The sequence below is a fragment of the Gorilla gorilla genome, chromosome 12 (assembly GCF_029281585.2).
Source record: "Gorilla gorilla gorilla isolate KB3781 chromosome 12, NHGRI_mGorGor1-v2.1_pri, whole genome shotgun sequence".
Classification (NCBI taxonomy): domain Eukaryota; kingdom Metazoa; phylum Chordata; class Mammalia; order Primates; family Hominidae; genus Gorilla; species Gorilla gorilla.
The window spans coordinates 36,751,320-36,772,243 of record NC_073236.2 but is presented as its reverse complement, the minus strand read 5'-3'; the positions used below and the strand labels follow the sequence as shown (position 1 = coordinate 36,772,243).

The window sequence follows — 20,924 nt, the reverse complement described above, 5'->3', positions numbered from 1 at the left end:
AAATAACACTATATGTAATGTATAACTTTCAAAAAATTGTTCATTGTCAATCTCTCATCTACCAAGAAAGAATGAAATGTAGCCTGTTAATCTTCTGCCAGAACTACTGAATGTTGGAATTTGAAATCAGATATATTCTAAACAGGTTAATCTTTTCATTTTACTGATAGGAAAATTGAAGTTAAGGAAGTTTCTGAAAATTGTCACAGGTAGACAATCACCTCAGGGCTGAATCAAGTCCAGAACTAGGATTCTTTTCACCAATACTAACACCATCGACGTTTATGGCACCCTTCCCAGTTTAGGCAGTGCCCCCTTCCACTCCCTGGCTTTGTTTATGACACTCCCCTGCTCATCCTGTGGAGACCCTATGGAAGTAGGCATCTGCCCCTACTTTTCTTTGGGGAAGAATTGTGGAAGATTTTTGAATACTTGTCTCTCCAAACCCACCCGTGTTTCTGCAGGAACCTTAAGTCAAAAAAAAAATTATAGGAAGAAAACCACGGTGTATTTCCCTGCCTTGTCCCACTGGAGGTCATACCTTGGTAGTCACAAAAGGAACAGTCTGTCTGAGAATTCTCATGCTGCTTGTCACTTCAGCACTAAATGACTCAGGCAGTGATTTTAATCTTTCAACGGGCATGGAGTTGTTAGTGGTCTACTCTTTTTAATGAGCCTCATTCTGAGAAAGAATGGCAAGACTGGGCGAGCTATTCTTCTTGTAAGGTTTTGCAGTGAGGTTTTCAGAGTATGAAGGGTAAAACCAATTCATTTCACCTCCCAGACTTTTTCCTTCCGATTACTTTTCTTTTTTGTAAGGTTCTCTTAAGGTATGTAGATTTAGATACTATAAAAGATAAGAGAGATCATGTGAGGAAGGAAATTAGCCAAAAAGTTCGAAACAACTCATTAATTAAAAATTAAAACTTGGAGATAGGATGGGAGAGAATAAGTTCTTTTGACACAGCTGTTACATACAGTGCAACTGTCTGCAAAAAATAGAATTAAAAAGATCACACACCAATTTAACTGCAGAATGAAACTGTAGTCTTGGATTTGCAGCTTTTAAAACCTTTAAAAATGGGCTGATCATTGAATACCTTTTCCTGAATAGGCTAAGAATGACACATCTAGTTTGGGTTTTAATGCTTTAAACTGCTCTCTGTCCAGCAGTTCACGGGGAGATACACTTGTGGGAGAATGCCCAGATTTTTTTTTTTTTTTTGAGACGGAGTCTCACTCTGTCACCCAGGCTGGAGTGCAGTGGCGTGATTTCGGCTCACTGCAAGCTCCACCTCCCGGGTTCACACCATTCTCCTGCCTCAGCCTCCTGAGAATGCCCAGATTTTTCCAGTCCAAATTTAACATTTGAGCCCAATGGATGGAAAATACACCTGGTTTGCCTGTTTGGAGTCTGCCAGTTAGTCCTGTAGGTTCCCAGTTCACCAGTTTAACCACTGGGTGAAGATCTGGTTATAACACCACTCCCAAAGAAGACATAATGTCTCCAAACACGTAAAGTCTGTCTACAAGATCTTTAAAGAACTCTGTGAAAAAGTCCAACATCTCCTCTGCCAGTCTTTCACAGGGGTCTTATCTAGAGAGACTTGATCACCTGAAATTTCTGTTGTTTTTTTTTTTTTTGAGACGGAGTCTCACTCTTGTCACCCATGCTGGAGTACAATGGCACAATTTCGGCTCACTGCAACCTCCTACTCCTGAGTTCAAGCGATTCTCCTGCCTCAGCCTCCCAAGTAGTTGGGATTACAGGCACCCACCACCATGCCTGGCTATTTTTGTTGTATTTTTAGTAGAGACGGGGTTTCACCATGTTGGGTAGGCTGGTCTTGAACTCCTGACCTCAAATGATCCAGCCGCCTCGGCCTCCCAAGGTGCTGGGATTACAGGCGTGAGCTACTGTGCCCGGCCCTGAAGTTTCTATGGAACACAGAGTCATCAAGTGGACCTTCAGCTTTTTGACATTTAGAATCTGGTTGTGGCAATGTGGGTGCAAACTGGTCTGGCCAAGGACACAGGATCTCGTAGAGTGTGGCGTCCCCAGCATTCCCCCACTGCCCATGCCCCGCCACCTGCTTTTGAGTTTTGTACATTAATTTGGTAGGGCTCCCATAACAAAGTACCACAAACTGAGTGGCTTGAACAACAGAAATGTATTTCTCACAGTCCTGGAAGTCCTAGGTCAATGTGATTGCAGGGCGGGTTTCTTCTGAGGGCTGTGAGGAAGAATCTGTTCCAGGCCTGTCCTTTGGCGTCTGGGGGCTTCCGGGCAGTCTTTGGTGTTTCTTGACTTGTAGACACATCACCCTGCTGTCTGCCTTCATGCTCACATGGCTTTCTTCCTGTGTTCCTGTGTGTGTCTGTGTCCAAATTTCCCCACATCTCTTTTTTTTTTTTTTTTTTTTTGGAAACAGAGGTTTGTTCTTGTTGCCCAGACTGGAGTGCAGTGGCATGGTCTCGGCTCACTGCAACCTCCACCTCCCTGGTTCAAGCAATTTTCCTGCCCCAGCCTCCCAAGTAGCTGGGATTACAGGCGCCCACCGCCACGCCCGGCTAATTTTTGTATTTTTAATAGAGACAGGGTTTCACCATATTGGCCAGGCTGGTCTCTAACTCTTGACCTCAGATGATCTGCCCGTCTCAGCCTCCCAAAGTGCTAGGATTACAGGCATGAGCCACTGTGCCCAGCCAAATTTCCCCTTTTTATAAGGACATCAGTCTCATGGGATTAGGGGCCCCGCCCAAAACAGTATGGCCTCATCTTAACTAATAACATCTATAATGACCCTCTTCCAAATTAGGGCACATTCTGAGGTACTGGAGGTTAGGTCTTCAACATAGGAGTTTTGAGGAGACACAATTTAAGCTCTCACGCTTTGCTCAGATAGGTCTAGAGGATGATTCATATAGGGAAAATCCCACTACTAAGGTTTGTCTTCACCAGTTGAGCTGTGTGATCCCCAAGGACTCCCTCTTGGGGCTCACAAGCTAGTCAATGTTTGAATATACCCCTATCTGTAGTTAGCACTGGGAATTGTTCAACCTACAGGTCCCTGTTCATCCTTTGCCCGGCCTTGTGGAGTTTCATTCTGTGCATTGCAGCCTCATTGTCAGCAGAGACTAGACTTCTGGAGTTCTCATCCCTCTGGCTTTTTCCTTTCCAGAACTCTGCCCTGCAAATTCCAGCTTCTTCAACCTCCCTCAATTCTGATCTCAATTTTCTTAACTCAGTGAGGCTGCCAGACACTGAGTTCTGTTTGCCCACGCAGTCCAGAAATCACCTTCGGGCAGGAAGCCAAGGCCATCTTAGGACTCAACTTTATTTGTTTCCTTCTCAGGGCTCACAGTCCTGTGCTGCTGGCAGTTAAATGAACATAACTGTTTCATTTTTTCCCCCCAGTTTTCTAGTTGTTAAAACTAGTTCTTCGTACATCATTGTACTCAAGGTCAGAAGTTCAGAATGAACTTTTAAAAATCTCTTGTTTTAAAAACTGAGCTATAAAGTCACTTGTGTTGATGTAAAATCCACAACTTTAATCGTCTGCAGAGCATTGAATACTGGGATGTGCTATTTGCACATCATGGCTTAGCTAAAAGAACTGCAGGGCCATCTTCCCAGAGGCTCACAAAGGCTGGCAATGACATTAATCACAGGTCCTCTCCCAGCCAGCACCCGTTTGTATATGAGGAAGCAGGAATATGTTAGTTTAGCTAAATCTGTTCTCAGGCCACGGAAGGGAGATAAACCACGGGAGGCAAGAGGGTGGCATCCCTAAGCTGCAGGCAATACCAGAAAAGCATGGGAGTCAGCTTCGCCGTATGCAGCTCTCACAGCTCGCTGGTTTTATGGTTATGCCCCATAGGCTAAAAGGAAAATACATTTAAGTTTCTACCAAGCATTTGAGTTCAGAACCACCAAATTATCTTAATCCATTTATCAGAATTTCTCCAAATTCTTCACAATAGAGAGGAAGAGAGGCAACTTCTGAGTGCATATGCCTGAGGCCTCATACTAAGTGCTTTGGGGTCAAACCCAGTTGGTTCTGAATTCTGGCTTCCCCACTCACTAGTTACTCAAACTTTGGGCAAGTTCCCTGTGAGTTTCCTGTTTCTTGGAATGGAGATAGCATTTATCTCACAGGACTTTTATGGGTATTAAGCAGGAGCATGTGTTGGCCAACAAAGCCTGCTATGCAATTGGTTTACCAACATGTTGGTTTACTAGCTGACGTTTATATGATGGGTACATTTGAAAGAAGTCTGGCGATGGGCAATCAAATAGGGCTTTGCCTGCAGAAGGCAGATCCAGGCATTTGCAGGATAGGTCTTTGAGCTGCAAGAGAACTCCAAGTGCACCACAAACAAGCCTCACCTATATCACAATTTCATATAGGGTCACCACTCCCTGGATGGTTTTGTATAGAATTAACATTGATCTGGCAATAGGCAACTAGATACAAAAACACAAAGAAAACTTTCATATATACATAGATGAAGTAAACCACAGAGTCCTAGATATTCAGAATGGGAGGAGATAATGGAGACGGTGGTAACATGATTAACAGTTGTTTAGAAAGTGATGTCAGCGCATGCCATCCCACTTCTTTTCAGCAAGTCTCCCAATCTGCCTAAGGCCTCACAGGCACAGCCAGACAGTGGCTACATCTATTCCCACTTCCCTATTTTTCCATGGAAACAGTGAATAAATTATTCCACATCTTACTTTCACTCCAAACACTATTTTTAGTGTTACCATTTGCTATAGAAACATTCGCTTAGTTCTTTCGCTTTAATGTCAGAGCATTTCCCTGACAGAGATAAGGAAGAGCTGCCGAAGCAGTTTTCACAAGAGGATGTGTTTTGGGTACCAAACAACTGCTTCTGAACGTATTTTTGTTCATAACTCAGCCACAGTTAAGGAACTCCCCACATATTGACCTGTTGTAACATCTTTGTAATTTAAAAAGCTCTACATTCCCTTTTTTATGTACAATGCGTCAGACAAATAGGATGTTGCTTTCCTATCAAATTAATAAGAATGTTGCTAATTTGTTCTACTAAGAAGATAAAATTGTCTGTCGAAATTTTGCTGGCAACTAGCAAAATAGCAGAGACTCGAGAAGCAGCAGAATCAGACAGAGATGGACTATTGGGAGAGTAGGTGGCAGGAGCTATATACACTGCCTCTTGGGTGCAGGCGTGAGGCAAGCTTGGCCATTTGTGGGTAACCTTGGGCCAGTCACTCTCTCGTCCTTCAGACAGTGAAGCTGAAGAGCATGATCTGTAGGCTCCAGGGCTGATCAAACCTTCCAAATCTGAATTCCAGTCACGTAGCACATCGTGCTGGGGAGGCAAAACAAGCCCCAGGTAGCTTCATCTAAGTGAAAATCGTGAACGCCATTGGGTACGCAGAAACACAGCAGTGCGTTCATTGGCAGAGACTGTCACTGTTATTCAGTGCCTCACATTTATACTCCCACATTTGTTCTCCTTGCTTCTAAATTAGTCTGTAAAGACTTTTTAAAAGATTAGCTGGTTTAAAGCCACATTTGCAAAGGGAGCTATGTGGGCCAGCACGCAAATCAGACACATGCTTGTTTTATCTCTTTGCCCAAAAGAAAAGCAGCGGTCTGGACTTTTTATGTATAATCATAATCGAAGTTCGTCTTTCTCTTGTTTAAAATATTATTTCATATAAACATAAAATGAGCATCATTATGTGCACTGTTTCAAAATAATCTTTCAGATTCGCCTGTAGTCCAGGAAGCTGACACGGCCTCTGAATAAGAAAGTGGTGTCAGAAAGAGTAAGCGTTAAGCAGGAAAGTGCAGTTTCATGGAAAGTAACATTGTTAATGTTAGAAACCAACAAACCTATGACTTTTAGATAGCGTAGCAAAAAGGACACACCTTTTTTTTAAGAGGGAAGAATTAATAATAAATCCTCTAAAATTTGAACCAGTTAAAACTGAAAATGTTTTTGAGTTACCAGAATATTGTGATGGACACTGCCCACAGGCATTTAAATGGCTGCCCAGGACTCCAAAATCTCAGACTGTCAGTGTTTAGCATGTGTCAAAAAAAAAAAAAAAGTGGTGCCTAGAAGAGCCTTAGCTTAGAGTCAGCCTAACTCCCATTAGAGCAGTGTGAATGACAACCCCCATTTAAAATATTATATTTGGCCAGGTTTCAGCCAAGGTGTGTCTGCCACTAGACACCTCTGCTATAGACTGTGCCAGTGAGTTGGAATTGGAAAATGGGGTTACCAGCAATGCAACTAGGGAAATTGAAAATAGATTCAGCATTAGTTTCTTACTGCTTTGATAACGAATTACCACAAATGTAGTGGCTTATGACAACACAAATTAATTACCTCACAGTTGTAGAGGCCAGAAGCCTGATAGGGGTCTCACTGGGCTAAAATAAAGGTGTCTGCAGGGTCACATTCCTTCTAGAGGTGCAAGGGAAGAATCCATTCTCTTGCCTTGTGGAGCTTTTAGAAGCTGTCCGCATTCCTCGGCCTGTGGCTCCTGCACCCTCAGAGCCGGCAGTGCTGAGCTGAGCCCTTTTCACACAATCGTCTCTCTGGTCCTCATCTGCCTCCCTCTTCCACTCTGAAACATCCTAATGATTACCTTGGGCCCATTTAGATGATCCAGGAAACTCTCCCCATTTTGAGGTCAGCTTATTAGTGAACTTGTACCTGGTAACTTGAATGTTTCCTGTAGAAGGAATCACAACCATCCAGAGGAGGACACGGTGGGGACCAGGAACACTCAATGAGTGAGGGCAGTTAGGGCTAGTTTTGCTGTGGGGAATGGCAAAGTGAGCTGTGCAGGGACACAGGAAAGAATGTGGTGTCATTCGGGCCTTAGAAGCCTCCCACCTGGGACTCAGTCAGATGCTTCAGCCCATTCACAGCATCTACTCAGGAATTCCTCTCTGTCTCCTAAGGAAATAAATATAGGCAAAATAAATGCAGACAAACTACATACACAGATATTTGTCAAATAATTTTGTATAATACCCTCAAACTAAAAAGAAGGCAATAGAGAAATGATAAAACATAAATTATGATGTACCCACATAATGGAGTATTAGCCAGTTATTAAAAATTAATATTTATACAAACTTTATCACATGGGAAAATACTTGTGTTACAATGTGCTTGAAAAAATCAGGATACAAAATTATGTATTTGTCTTAATCTCAACTATGTAGAAAACATTTGAGTTTCCAGGTCACCTCAAATGCCTTTTCTGTAAAAGAAAAACTGGAAGGAAAAACAATAAAATGGCAATAGTGATTCTTCCGTGGTTGGAATTATTGATCTTTCCTTTTTTCCTTATTTTATGTACTATCCCATTTGTTTTTTTAGAGAATGATTAAATGTTGTAAGGCCCAAGTGAGGCTGGAGACTGTACATTTTTGTGGTTTTGGTCTGCATGGCTCTGTGAATTTCCTTGGCAGCACAGAAGGGCCTGTGTAGGAACAAAGGAGGCCGATGCCGGAGAGGCAGGCCACAGACTGGGAGAAGGTATTTGCGCATTCTCTCTGTGTCCCTCCCTCCCTCTCTCTATGTATGTATGTATCTACACATGCACACACATATGTACACACAGACTTAAATACATAAATATATACAAATATAGATACATTTCCAATAAAGGAATGAAATCTGGAATATATAAAGGGTCCTATCTGGCTGGGTGTGGTGGCTCACACCTGTAATCCTATCACCTATCACTTTGGGAAGCCAAGGTGGGTGGATAACCTGAGGTCAGGAGTTCGAGACCAGCCTGGCCAAATGGCGAAACCCCGTCTCTACTAAAAATACGAAAAATTAGCCGGGCGTGGTGTGGGCACCTATAATCCCAGCTATTTGGGAGGCTGAGGCAGGAGAATCACTTGAACCTGGGAGGTGGAGGTTATAGTGAGCCAAGATCACGCCACTTCACTCCAGCCTGGGCAAAGAGCAAAACTCCATCAAAAAAAAAAAATCCTATCTATCTATCTATCTATCTATCTATCTATCTATCTATCTTTCTGTCATCCATCTCTATCATCTATCTATCTAAAGAAAAAATAGCCCAATAAAAAGCAAAAGACAAATAGGTACTTCACAAAAGAGGATATCAAAGTAGCCAATGGAAAGATACTCTTCATTAGTTATCAGAGAAATGAAGATTAAAACCACAATAAGACATCACTACAGCACCCACTGAAATGACTAAAATTAAAAAGAATGACAATATCACATATGCAAGGATGTGGAGCAGATGAAACTTCTACATGAATGGTAGTAATGTAAACTAGTTCAATCACCCCAGAAAAATGTTTGGCAATACTTACCAAAGCTAAGCATACATATGCCCTGACTTAGAATTCCAGACCTGGATAATATTCCAGAAAATTGAGTGCTTGTGCCTACCAAAAACATCTTTAAGAATGTTCATAGCAGATTTATCATAATAGCACAAACCTGGAATCAACTCAAATGCCCAAGATGGTGCCCAAGGTAAATTGGTATATCCATACAAGGGAATACTACACAGTGATAAAAAGGAATGAGCCAATATTCAAAACATGGTTGAATCTCACAGACATAATATTGAATAACAGAAGTCAGATACCAAAGAAGACACACTGTGTCAGTCTACTTATGCCTGTCTATGAGGTTTAACAACAGGCAAAATTAGTCTATGATAATAGAGGTTGGAATAGTGGTTAACCTGGGGTTGCCACGAATTGAAGAAGCACACAAGAAGGCTTCCTGGGTGCTGGAAATGATCTCGATCATGATGTGGATGATGGTGGTAGGGGAATAATCATATGTAAAAGTTCAAGCTACACACTTAAGATGTGTGTCCTTTAGGTCAGACAGAATCAGAAGACAGAAACCAAACCAATCCTTCCCTGCACACAAACAAGATTTACCCAACTGTAAAAGAATGCAATTTTATGAAATTTATCAGCCATGATAAATTTCTAATAGAAATATAACCTCCCAGCCTCGGCCAACACTAAGCCAGAGCTATTTAATGTTCACTAAACCTGAGATACCTTCCTACAGATCAGTAAACTGGCCGGATCAGATGTATAGTATTTAAATTAGGAGAAACATTCCAAAAGGGAAAATATAGAAGGCCTTGAACTTGTTCTGACCTAAATCTGCTTGATTTTTATTTATTTATTTATTTATTTGTTTATTTATTTATTTATTTATTTATTTTTATTTTTGAGACACAGTCTCACTCTGTCACCCAGGCTGGAGTGCAGTGGCGTGATCTTGGCTCATTGCAATCTCCGTCTCCTGGGTTCAAGGAATTCTCCTGCCTCAGCCTCGCGAGTGGCTGGGATTACAGGTGCCCACCACCACACTTGGCTAATTTTTGTATATTTAGTAGAGACGGGGTTTCACCATGTTGACCAGGCTGGTCTTGAACTCCTGACCTCAGGTGATCCACCTGCCTCGGCCTCCCAAAGTGCTGGGATTACAGGCATGAGACACTGCGCCTGGCCCTATGTCTTATATATTATAGGCACTAAATGAACAATGGGTGTCATGATCATATTTGCAGATTGGAAAGATCCATCTTTGTGGGTGGTGCTCTTGGAGGAAGTGGGTGCAAGCTGATCTTCCCTAAGATCTAAGCGGCAGGGAGATACTGTCTCATGTCTAGGATCAAAGATCAGTGTTACTGGTCTGGGGGTGGATACGGGGCATTGAGAGAGTTCATACCCATCATTAATGTTCTCCGAAGAAGAACGCAAAACCATCTGTTCAGAGGAGAACATGGTGCAGACCGGGAACACACAGTATGTGAGAGCAGTTAGGGCTACTTTTGCTGTGGGCAATGGCAAAGTGAGCTGTGCAGGAACAAAGGAAATAATGTGGCGTTTTTCAGGCCTTAGAACCTTAGACGCCTTCCCACGCTGAGACTCAGAACCTTCAGCTCATTCATAGCCATCAGCTCAGGGATTCCTCTCTGAATATCTCCTAAGGAAATAAATTAAATATAGGCAAAATAAATGCAGACAAAGTATGCATACAGATACTTTTTATTTTTTTTGATACGGAGTCTCGCTCTGCCACCCAGGCTGGAGTGCAGTGGCACGATCTTGGCTCACTGCAACCTCCACCTCCTGGGTTCAAGCGATTCTCCTGCCTCAGCCTCCCAAGTAGCTGGGACTACAGGCACGTGCCACCATGCCTGGCTAATTTTTGTATTTTTAGTAGAGACGGGGTTTCACTATGTTGGCCAGGCTGGTCTCAAGCTCCCGACCTCAGGTGATCCGCCTGCCTCAGCCTCCCAAAGTGCTGGGATTACAGGCGTGAGCCGCTGAGTCTGCCGCATACAGATCTTGTTAAAGAATTTTGTAGAACACTCCCAAGTTGAAAACAAGACAATACAGAAATGGTTTAAAATAATAAATCATGATGTATCACATAATGAAATATTAGTTATTAAAAACATATTTATAAAAACTACATTATCACAAGGGAAGATACTTGTGTTATAATGTAGCTGAAAAAAACAGGATACAATCTTGTGTATTTGCCTTAATCTCAACTATGTACAAGCCATTTGAGTTTGCAGGCCATCTTGAATCCCTTTTTGGAAAAAGAAAAACTGGAAGAAAAACAATAAAATGCCAACAGTGATTACCTCTGCGGTTGGAATTATTGGTGATCTTTCCTTCTTTCTTATTTTGTGTACCATCCTGTTTGTTTTTCAGAGAATGTTTAACCCATTTATGCTGGAGGTTGCAATTTTCTTATGTGAAAAATCAGACCTTGGCCATGACCTTGAGCAGTAGGATGTAAATAACTCCCACAAGCTTAGCATTCCAATAATGGAACACTAGGCATTAATGGGCTCAAAGTAGTAAGGCCCAAGTGTGGGTGGAGACTGTATTTTTGTGGTTTAGGTCTGCATGGTTCTGTGAATTTCCTTGGCAGCACAAAAGGGCTTGTGTAGGAAGAGAGGAGGCTGGTGTATGGTTGGGGTTTCAACCAGGAAGGTGTGGGGGCGGGGGACCAAGGGATGAGGGCACTGGGGGTGCTGGTAAGACAGCAGTCAAGGGATGACCATGAGGCCCAGGGCTAGGCAGGGTGGAGGCTGGAGAGAGATGACTAGTGAGAAATGAGCAGTTGAAGCAGAAGGTCCTTGGATGGGGGAGGAGCAGAAGTTTAGGAAACAACGGGATCAAGACTAGGGTGGAAAAGAATTGGGAAGAGAGAGTGGGTGCAGTCTCATGCATTTGAGATACAGCAGTTTCAGGGTCATGATAGGCTATGGTGAAAGTTCATTGATTAATAAATATTGATCCAGCAGCTATTGTAAACCAGCACCATGCTAGGTGCTGGACACAGATACAGACCCTGCCCTCCTGGAGGTTGTGCTCTGGTGAGGGACTCCAGTATGGAATAAAAAACAAACCACTCCAAAGTGTAATATGTTCTCTAAAGAAGAGGAGTAGGAGGGAAATACAGGTCAGGAAAAAAAGACCAAAGGAAGTATCATTGAAGCTAAGACCTGAAAAATTAGTGGGAGTCAGCCAGGTGAAGGGTGGGGGCAGCTGGGGCTAAGCCCTCAGGGCAGGAAGAAGCTTGGGGTGTACACAGAACTGGAAGAAAGCCAGTGTGGCTGGAGTGGAGGGAGCAGAGGGTGGTACTGAAAGGAAGCCCAAGAGATGTGGTCCTCTTAAGGAGTCTGGGTTTCACCCTAACTGCAGGGAAGCCAGGGAAGGGTTTTGAAACAGGGAAAGGACAGGGTCCAATCCCTATTGCTGGAGAAGGATCAGAGGGATGGTGGCTAAGATCTGGGTATTGCTGGACAGCCGCCTGCAGAGAGCCCCTCAGGAGTAGGGTCCCTGTGGCCTCTGGCAGTGAGGCAGCTCAATTCGACCTCTGCCACCACGGCTCACCTGGGCAATGGGCCTGTTGAGATATTGTTTCTTCCTAATTGGTTCCTGGCTGGCCCTTGACTCCAATCCTCTCCCCAGGTAGGGATGTCTGTGCCTACGGGGCCTGTATTTTCTGAACCCAAGTGAAGACAAGCAGATTGAGTGTCTGTGAAGACCCAAAAGCAGAACCCTGGGATGAACACTGTCCTGAAAATTGTCCCGGCTACCATCCTGGGCTAGAAAGCACATTGCCTTTGACTTCACCGTCTTCACCCCATTAATTACCAGCCTCTTGTTTGACTAAGTGAAGATTCAGGACTGATGATTAGCAATGATGATGATGGTGTTGGGAATAACTGAGTGAAGAAGCAAATGTAAATATTTTTAAGTGTAAATATCAAAAGTGTAGATACTCTTGCTTTCTGGGATCCCAAAAGATGCCTTTCTCTTAGTGTGGGAAGGGTTGATATTCCTTTCTTTTCTAAACTAAAAAATATTTTCAGTTTGCAGAGGTAGACATCATTTTCAGAAAGGCAGCTTTGCCCAGCCTTAAGTGCAGATTAGGGGTTCAAACCCTGGCTCTGCCACTTACTATCTGCATGCCCTTGGGCATGGTACTTGCCCTTCTCATGCTGAGTCTCCTCGTCTACCACATGGAGATAATAGCAGCATCTCGGTTGCAAAATCAGGGTAATGGCAGGTCTTAGCTCAGAGGGTCTGCTGGCAGGTGGATAATTTAAATGAGTGACTATTTGTAAATGGCTTAGATCAGTGCCTGGTTATTTGATAAAAGCATGTTCCCAGTGAGGTGCAATATATTTAGAAGTAGCATGGTCTTCTTTCTTTTGGCTTGTCAATGAGGTTCTCCTTCTCTGAAAGGGATGTGTTCAGGGGTAGCTGAGAGATTTTCTGGAGCCTCAAAAAACAACCAACCCCATGCTCTTGGCTTTCTGGTTGTCCATGCAGGCTGCAAGAAACACTATGTGGGGTCTATGTTTCTTTTGCACTTTTGACAAATCCTCACTTGAACATTTTAGTCTTTTCTTAACCTGGCTTCAAGGCTTGATCCAAAAGGCATTAAGGAGGGGAAGAGCCTCCTTGACTGCCAGCCACTTGGCAGGGCCCTGGGAACCAGAGCTCTCACAGGAAGGTGAAAGTCCCAGGGGTAGGGGAGGGGCACAGTTTCTTTCCACATTTTTAAAGCATGAAGGTGTTTGCTCTACTAGGCTCCAGATAATTTTCCATTTTCCCAACCTATTCACAAAATTCCCCACCAGTTTCTATTTTGAGTGTTGACACCATGTTCTCGGCCTTAACTAATCACCAGGAACCTCGGTTTTTGTCTTCTGAAAACCTCCAGGAACTTCAAAAGCCACCCACAGAATACAAATAAAGCCAGAGGTTTAAGATATTCTGGAAACGAAATTCTTAGGTAGAAAGGCAGTTTATGGAGTCCATAAATATTTAGTAGTTACAGTGGCAAAAACTAACATGATTTTGAAGAGCAAGGAGCAGAGGCTCAAGGTGGGAGAGGAGAGAGGGGAGTATAGTTTTTGCAGTTGTTCAGTTTAGTTTGAGGATTTTGAAAAAAACAAACACACAGACACCCAACAAACTCGTTGTCTCTGATTGTCATGAGTCACCCATACATTGTGAATGCAGGTTATTAATTTGGGGGGGGTTATAAGGCTGAATCACTATTTTTGTTCTTTTCATACAGGGAACTTAAAGCACTTAACCATCAAAAGAGGCTTTTACGTGAATAGCTTGTGCCCAAGGGATAACATTAAAAATTCAAAAAGGAAACTTCGTTTGATATGCCCAAGTAAATGGGAAACTGTCTTGGGCCTCGTTTCGCTCGATTCTTCTATCTGGGATTTTGAGCCCGTTGAAAGCCACAGGTGGAGAGAGCTCCTTCCGGGGTCCAGGCCCTCTCGGCCTCCGACAGCCGAGCAGCTCGGCTTTTCCAGGCCTCCAGTGTGCGCGGCGCTAGCCGTCGGACCCAGCGTCCCGCGGAGTAGCGCGGATTCCGCGTGATCTCCTCCAAACAATGCGGACCTCGCCGCTCGTTCTGGCGTCCGGTGACACCCGAGACTCCCCGTCTGACGTTAGTATCATCTCTTCCAGCCTGGGTTGAAGGCGTCCCCTGAGGACTCGTCGCGGCCTGGGCTCCCTGCTGGGACGCGACTCCCGCGCCTCTCGCCTGCCTGGCCCTGGGCGTGCACCGCCGGGGAAGAGGCCGGGACGGGGTCGCCGGGCTGTGCCATCCGCAGACCAAAGCCGCGGCTCGGGCTCCGGAGGAGATTCGCTGGGCGACCACCCAAGGCAGCTCCCTCCGTGCGCGGTCTCCCTAAATGGACCAGCCCTGTCTTTACAAGAAAAAGGATTTTAGAAAAAGAAGAAAGAAAGAAAATAAAGGCGCGCGCAGCTGAGACGGCATCAGCTGCCTTTCTTCCCACACTCGCCGGTGTCACACCCATGAATCACCTCCAGACGGGGCGGCAGCTTCCCTAATTAGCCTGGAGACGCTCAGGACCCACAGGGTTATAAAACAGCAACAATAACAAACTTTTACTTTTATTCAAATGCACACTTCCTTCCCTCGGCGCCCACGCCCGCCGCAGGCCACTGACTTCGAGGGCGGATCCGGAGGTCACCTGGAGTCCCGGGTCCCTCTCACCGACGCGCGCGGGTGCCCTGGGCCAGTCCCGGACTGACTTGCCGCCACCTCCGGGTCTCCGGTGCCCCCCGGCCCTCCCGGAGCCCCGACAGCGCCGCTGCGCGGACAGGCCGAGGCGGGTCGGGAGCGGCGCGGGCTTGGGAGGGAGCGCTGGGCAGCCGGGCCCGCACCCCGATTGCCCTCCCCGCACCCCGATCGCCCTCCCGCCTCCCGCGGGGCGTCCAAGGCCCAGGCCGGCGCCTGCACCCCCCGCCCCGAGGTCTCGGCCCCACTCCGCCGGGCCAGCTGCGGAGGCGGCATTGGGAGCTGTGCGCCGCGGGGGAGGTGCGCGCGGCGGCCGGCGAGGGGAGCTGAGCGGCGTCCGCCCCCGCCGAGCCGAGCGGAGCCGAGCGAAGCCGGCGCGCCTGCAGCTGGGAGCTGGGAGCTGGGAGCGCGCCGGGCGCAGGGCCGGGCCGGCCGCGGGAGGGTAGTGTCAGCGCCCGCGTCCAGCTCTTCGGCCGCAGACCCGGGCTGTCTGGAGGCCGCGCGGCCACCTGCTGCGTCGCCCCGGCTTTGGGCTGGGGCCAGACGCGCACCGCGGCGGGAGCAGCCCCGGCTCGCCGCACCCCGCGGAAGGTGCCCTTCTCTGCGCGTCTCGCCGAGCCCGGGCCACGCTCCTGTGCCAGGTACCTCGAGGGGTTTGAAATCGCGTGGCCCAAGGCAGGCGTGGGTCGAAGACGGGGTGGGCGCGGGGGCACCGGGCGGAGGTGGGGCGGGCCGGGGCTAGGGGGTCGAGGGCAGAGGCCGTGAAGCCAGGGGCCCCTCGGACCCGGAGAGGCGCCACCCCCGCCGCCGAAGCCCTGGGCAGCTCCTGCGGCCGAGGGGGAGCCGGACGCGCTCGTGCAAGTGCCCAAAGTTTCCCTTTGCTCACTTTGCTGGACCCAACTTTCCACTGTGAGGCAAATCCAGCAGTTTACGCGCCAGGAAAATGAAAGAGGAGGGAGAGAAGGTCCTGCTCGGTTGAAATTGCTAGCATACGAGGTCTTTATGCCCACTGTCTCCAAACGCCGTTGCAGGGGAAAGGAGTGGACACATTCACGAACTGCCTTATGCTTTAGGTGATGGTTTATTTAACAGGTTTTAGGCTTTGATTACACGCCACCCGGGAGGGATTCTGGAGTTGATCTAAGAAGTGTTCACATTTTTAATCAACAAATATTTGTTGAACAGAAGCTTCATCATAGGCAAAGATTGTGTATGAAGTTCACATGTGATCAGAGCATAATAGTCACTTGCTTTTGAAATGCAAGTCAGAAGCAGTGCGGCTGTGTGAATTTGACTCCGTGTAGGTGCAAACCGCCTGCAGGCATCAGGTCCTGTTGACAGTTTTGAGCCAGGAAATCCAAGTGGAAGACAGGCAGCTGTGTTACCCTTTTAGAGCCAGCTCACACCTTCCCAAACTGGTCTTAAAGTATCCTACTAGGTTATTGGAGCCTGCAGGCTTCCTTCATCTGCATATACCATAGACTAGAATCTGTGTAGACCCCTGGTATTTTCCCTGGAGCTCGGTCCCACGGGCGCACGCCTGGAATGATGGAGCACTGTGGTCATCCTAAGAACCTATTGAGGTTATAAAATTGTGAGGAGAAAGATATCTAGAGACAGTGTCCTGTGGTGACATCAGTCGTCCCTGCTTTGGAGCTGGTGGAGAAGGTTGAGCTGGGCTGGTTTCTGGGCTCTGCCCCCATGCTGTGCCATCTTGGAGTCTGAGACAAAAGGAAAAATCAGGAACACTGATCCTGTCTTTATTTAAAAATGTGAGATTTTGTACATTAGGGATTTTTGTATTTGTTTTGATGTTTTAAAATATTGTAATAAGGCATTTATCTGACTGCATTTTTGGTACCCCCTTAAATTTTGTGCCTGTAGTGAGGACCTGGCTTGCCTGAGTCTGATTCTGGACCTCCTCCGCGAGTCAGGTTCTTACTCTCTAAGCATCTGTTTCCTCACTTATAAAATAAAGTGTACCATCCATGGATGCTGCGCAGCTCAGCTGCTGCATAGGATCCGTCATGTGGGGCTCACTCACGGGTGGCTGTCCTGCTGGGATCACTGCTCTGCTTGGCCCTCTTAGGCTAGTTAAGATGAATCTTGGCTGGGCGCGATGGCTCACACTTGTAATCCCAGCACTTTGGGAGGCCAAGGCAGGTGGATTGCCTGAGGTCAGGAGTTCGTGACCAGTCTGGCCAACGTGGTGAAGCCCTGACTCTACTAAAAATACAAAACAAAAATAGCCAGGTGTGGCGCCTGTAATCCCAGCTACTCGGGAGGCCGAGGCAGGGGAATTGCTTGAACCAGGGAGGCAGAGGTTGCAGTGAGCTGAGATGGCACCACTGCACTCCAGCCTGGGCAGCAGAGTGAGACTCAGTCTCAAAAAAAAAAAAAAAAAAAAAAAAAAAAGATGAATCTTGACCAATCTCAGTGCACCATTCAGGGAAATGAGAGCAGTGATAGTGCTATGGTTTGAATGTTTGTGTCCTCCCCAAAATTTATATGTGGATTCCTAATCCTCAAGGTGATCATATTAAGAGATGAGGCCTTTGGGGAGTGATAGGTCATGAATGGGCTTGGTGCCCTTATAAAAGAAGCGCAAGGAGCTTGCTCGTCCCTTCCACCATGTGAGGGCACTGTGAGGAGGCGCCTTCTATGAGGAACGGGCCCCCACCAGACACCCAACCTTCCAGTGCCTTGATCTTGGACTTCCAGCCTCCGGAACTGCAAGGAATAAATGTCTGTTGTCTATGAGCTGCCCGGTTTATGGTATTTTGTTATAGCAGCTGAAATGGACTCAGCTGGCCAGCCCTCAGGGATGCTCTTGTTTAAATGAGAGAATAGATGTGAAGGTACCAGGCCTCCAGGAGGGCGGGTTTTCTGTGATGTCCTGGTGGGCCTGGATTTGACTTAGCTACCTTGCAGCCACTGGCTCTTCCCCTGCAGGCTGGCCCCGTGCCTTGTCATGCAGTTGCTTGTTGTGCACGTAAATACTGTTTGTGTTGCAGGTGGACTCTCTGGGTGGAAACCTGCCCAGGGTTTATCGTGGAAGGGTGCAAAATTTTGTGTAAGTGAGCTTGATTTTGCTGTCCCTAGTGAAGTCCCTTGGTTCCCTTTTTCATATACTCAGTTCCCAGTGCATGGTTCTGTTTTTCTAGAGCCTAATTCAATGGTATTATTTCAGTCACTATTTAGCTTAAAGGTAGCTTCGTCCCTGGAGGGAGTCAGTCTCTCAGTCTCTCCACGTTACTCCTCAGGGACCCCTTTTCGCTACAAGTAACCCCTGGGCACCAGGAAAGGGTTGTAGTCCCATCAGAGCTTGAGGGGAGTGGCCCTGACTGGTCATCTGGTCCTCTTGCGGTGCCCCAGTGAGTCCCTTTCCCCTCCACACGGAGCCTCCAGCTCACATTTCCATCATTGTCCAGCTGGTGTCCCCAGGGTGAGCCACAGTGGGGACCTGGCTCTTCCATTGGCCCAGAGGTCCCCATGCTCTGAGGTCTCTTCTGGGCCCCTATTGGGCACCTGGGAGCCCGCTCAGGTTGTGCGGAACCGTGCTAGGCCTCCATTTCTACTGTTCTGAGCTCGGCCTTCCCTGAGTTCCCACAGGAAGCAGGACAAGAACGCCCCCTCAGCCCCACCCCTGCTCCTCCAGGGGGGGTGCACAGCGGTAGGTGCTCAGTGCCTGGGTTCATGTCCCAGACCCAGAAGGCATTTTTCTACCTGTGGGGCAGGGCTGTTTCTTAGGTTCTGTCTTCTGTCCTCTGCGCATCATGGCTTTGGGGAGAGCTCTAGGCTCCAGCTTCCAGGCTTTGCCCTTGATACATAAAAGGAAGTTTAAAATATCTCTGTATTCACCACTGTCCTGGGTAAAGTGTGCTAGGCCTTTTTATTACCTGAAAAAGACTGGGAGAGCCATCGGGGCTGCTGGAGACTTCAGTCAGGGCTGGGAGAAGGCAAGGAAGGAGTAGCTGGCAGCGGCGTTGCGGGGATTGAATGGCTTTCTGCGTACACAGCCCGGCCCACTGTCATGGGGATGGGCGTCTTCCAAACCACCGTTCCTATTTATGCTGTTGCTGCCTCATCATCAGAGCAACCCCCCATGTGCTTGGCTCTCACTACAAGCCGGAAAGGTCCGAGTCATAATTGCTGCTTCTGGTGAATAAGATGAGCCCTTGTCAAGCCTGTACCTGCAAGCCTGAGCCCTGGATTTAGTTCACACTCAGTTCACACTGGATTTGGAAGGGGAGGTCATCAGGGGAAGCTTCTTGGAGGAGGTGGAACTTAAAGTAACAACTTGGCCACATGGATGTGAGATGCAAGAGAACTGCCTTTGAAAGGGAGACAGGCCGGCCCGGCCTGGTGTTCACAGGCCCAGCTGTGGCTTGATGCTGGTTGGTGTCCCGCCGATCTCTTCCGTTGTCTAGATACCTGCAAACACCAGTACTGCTGGTGTCACCTGTGAGTAGGACAACACAGACAGCCAGTGTTCAAAATCCTTTTGTTTTCCCCAAACTGAACGGAAATCAGGAGAATTCTCATCAAATAATGCTCTTTCTAGATCTCTGTGTCTTGAAAATAACTTCAAAACTTTAGGTCAGATTAAGAGTCCTTAAGACACATTTATGATTTTGACAAATTACCTTGAAGATATTTGTATTGCTTTTAAGGGGGTCTAACCCATAATCCTGAGCCAAGTGGATAATGAACTAGAGATGCTGTTTCTGTCAATGCCCAGTGAATTTAGCAGTGAAATGATGGGAAATGATAAGACAGGCATGTGATGTAACAGGGCACCCCCTTAGCAGCGTCAGCCACCAGCTTTTCACAGGCTCAGATACCATTCTGGAGGAGACTGCTGGTAGGAAGGATTCTCAGACATTTTTCTTATGATCTGGGTATCTGTGAAAGGAAATTATGGAAGTTCGTTTTGAAAAGTGCAGATGGAAAGGTATTTATTTGCTCAGGCCTTCTCCTGGCTGTGGTGTGTGGGGCTGGTTTTTAACTATGTGTGTAGCTGAAGAACTTCCAGAAATATTTGCCTTAACCTCTGAGGTCCATACACCAGTCTCTCCATGGTTTCTGCCCTCAAATTCTCATGTCTGTGGGAAGCACCAGAACCATGAGCTGCGGGGTGTGCAGTTTCCAAGAAACTACTCTTGGAAACACTGCCCCATATGTGGGAGGAGAAAATGTCAGAGAGGTTGCCTTCTTTTTAAAGCAGTTGGTCCAGTCAAGGTCAGGGGAGTCAGGCTCTAGTGTCTTTTTTTTTTTTTTTTGAGATGGAGTCTTGCTCTGTCGCCCAGGCTGGAGTGCAGTGGCGTGATCTCTGTTCACTGCAACCTCTGCCTCCTGGGTTCAAGGGATTCTCTTGCCTCAGCCTCCTGAGTAGCTGGGATTACAGGTGCCTGTCACCACACCTGGCAAATTTTTGTATTTTTAGTAGAGACGAGGTTTCTCCATGTTAGCCAGGCTGGTCTCGATCTCCTGACCTCAAGTGATCCACCCACCATGGCCTCCCGAAGTGCTGGGATTACAGGCGTAAGCCACCATGCCCAGCCCAGGCTCTGGTTTCTGCTGTGCCACTTAGAAGTCCTGCAACCTCAGTCACCCCTTAGATGGGGTGGGGGGTGGTAGACACACACACACACACACACACACACACACACACACACACACACGAGCATTACATGAGGTGCTGTATGACAAACTTAGAAAATGCTCCATAAATTATTTATAGGTATTACTCTCTTATTGTCTTTCTTGTAAGACGGTTAAAGGGCATTTGTTATAACTACCAGTTAGGACCCCCACTAATAATGTTCCCTAAAGCAATAAAGGGTCCTTCCATAACTGAGATCTGATAGCATTTAAGGAAAATGAGCATAACTGCCATACACAGTGCTCCTGAGCACAGCTGCTGGTGGAAGCTGTCATGTGGGGAACAACCTTGATGCAATTTAGAACACACAGGGAGAAGCGAGGGGACGGAAGAGGGGTAGGTGACACAGGACAGGGGTGGGACAGAGATGGGGTAGGTGATATAGGTAGGATAGGGTGGGGTCAGAGATGCAGTAGGGGACACAGGACAGAGGGTGGGGACGGGGATGGGGTAGGGGACACGGTACAGAGGGTGGGGACGGGGATGGGGTAGGGGACACGGTACAGAGGGTGGGGACGGGGATGGGGTAGGGGACACGGTTCAGAGGGTGGGGACGGAGATGGGGTAGGGGACACGGTTCAGAGGGTGGGGACGGGGATGGGGTAGGGGACACGGTACAGAGGGTGGG

The 20,924-nt window shown here is 47.1% G+C and overlaps 1 protein-coding gene across 4 annotated transcripts in view; it reads left to right on the top strand.

Moving 5' to 3' along the window:
* The first annotated feature begins 13,914 nt into the window (after positions 1–13,914).
* Positions 13,915–20,924, top strand: part of CRACDL (CRACD like) — a 145,497-nt gene continuing 138,487 nt past the window's right edge. For 2 of the 4 annotated variants that reach the window (XM_031008320.3, XM_031008321.3), the window contains exon 1: positions 13,915–15,272. The gene's annotated coding sequence lies outside the window, so the exon portion shown is untranslated. The remainder of the gene's footprint in view (positions 15,273–20,924) is intronic. The other 2 variants (XM_055378472.2, XM_031008322.3) reach the window with 2 other exon arrangements.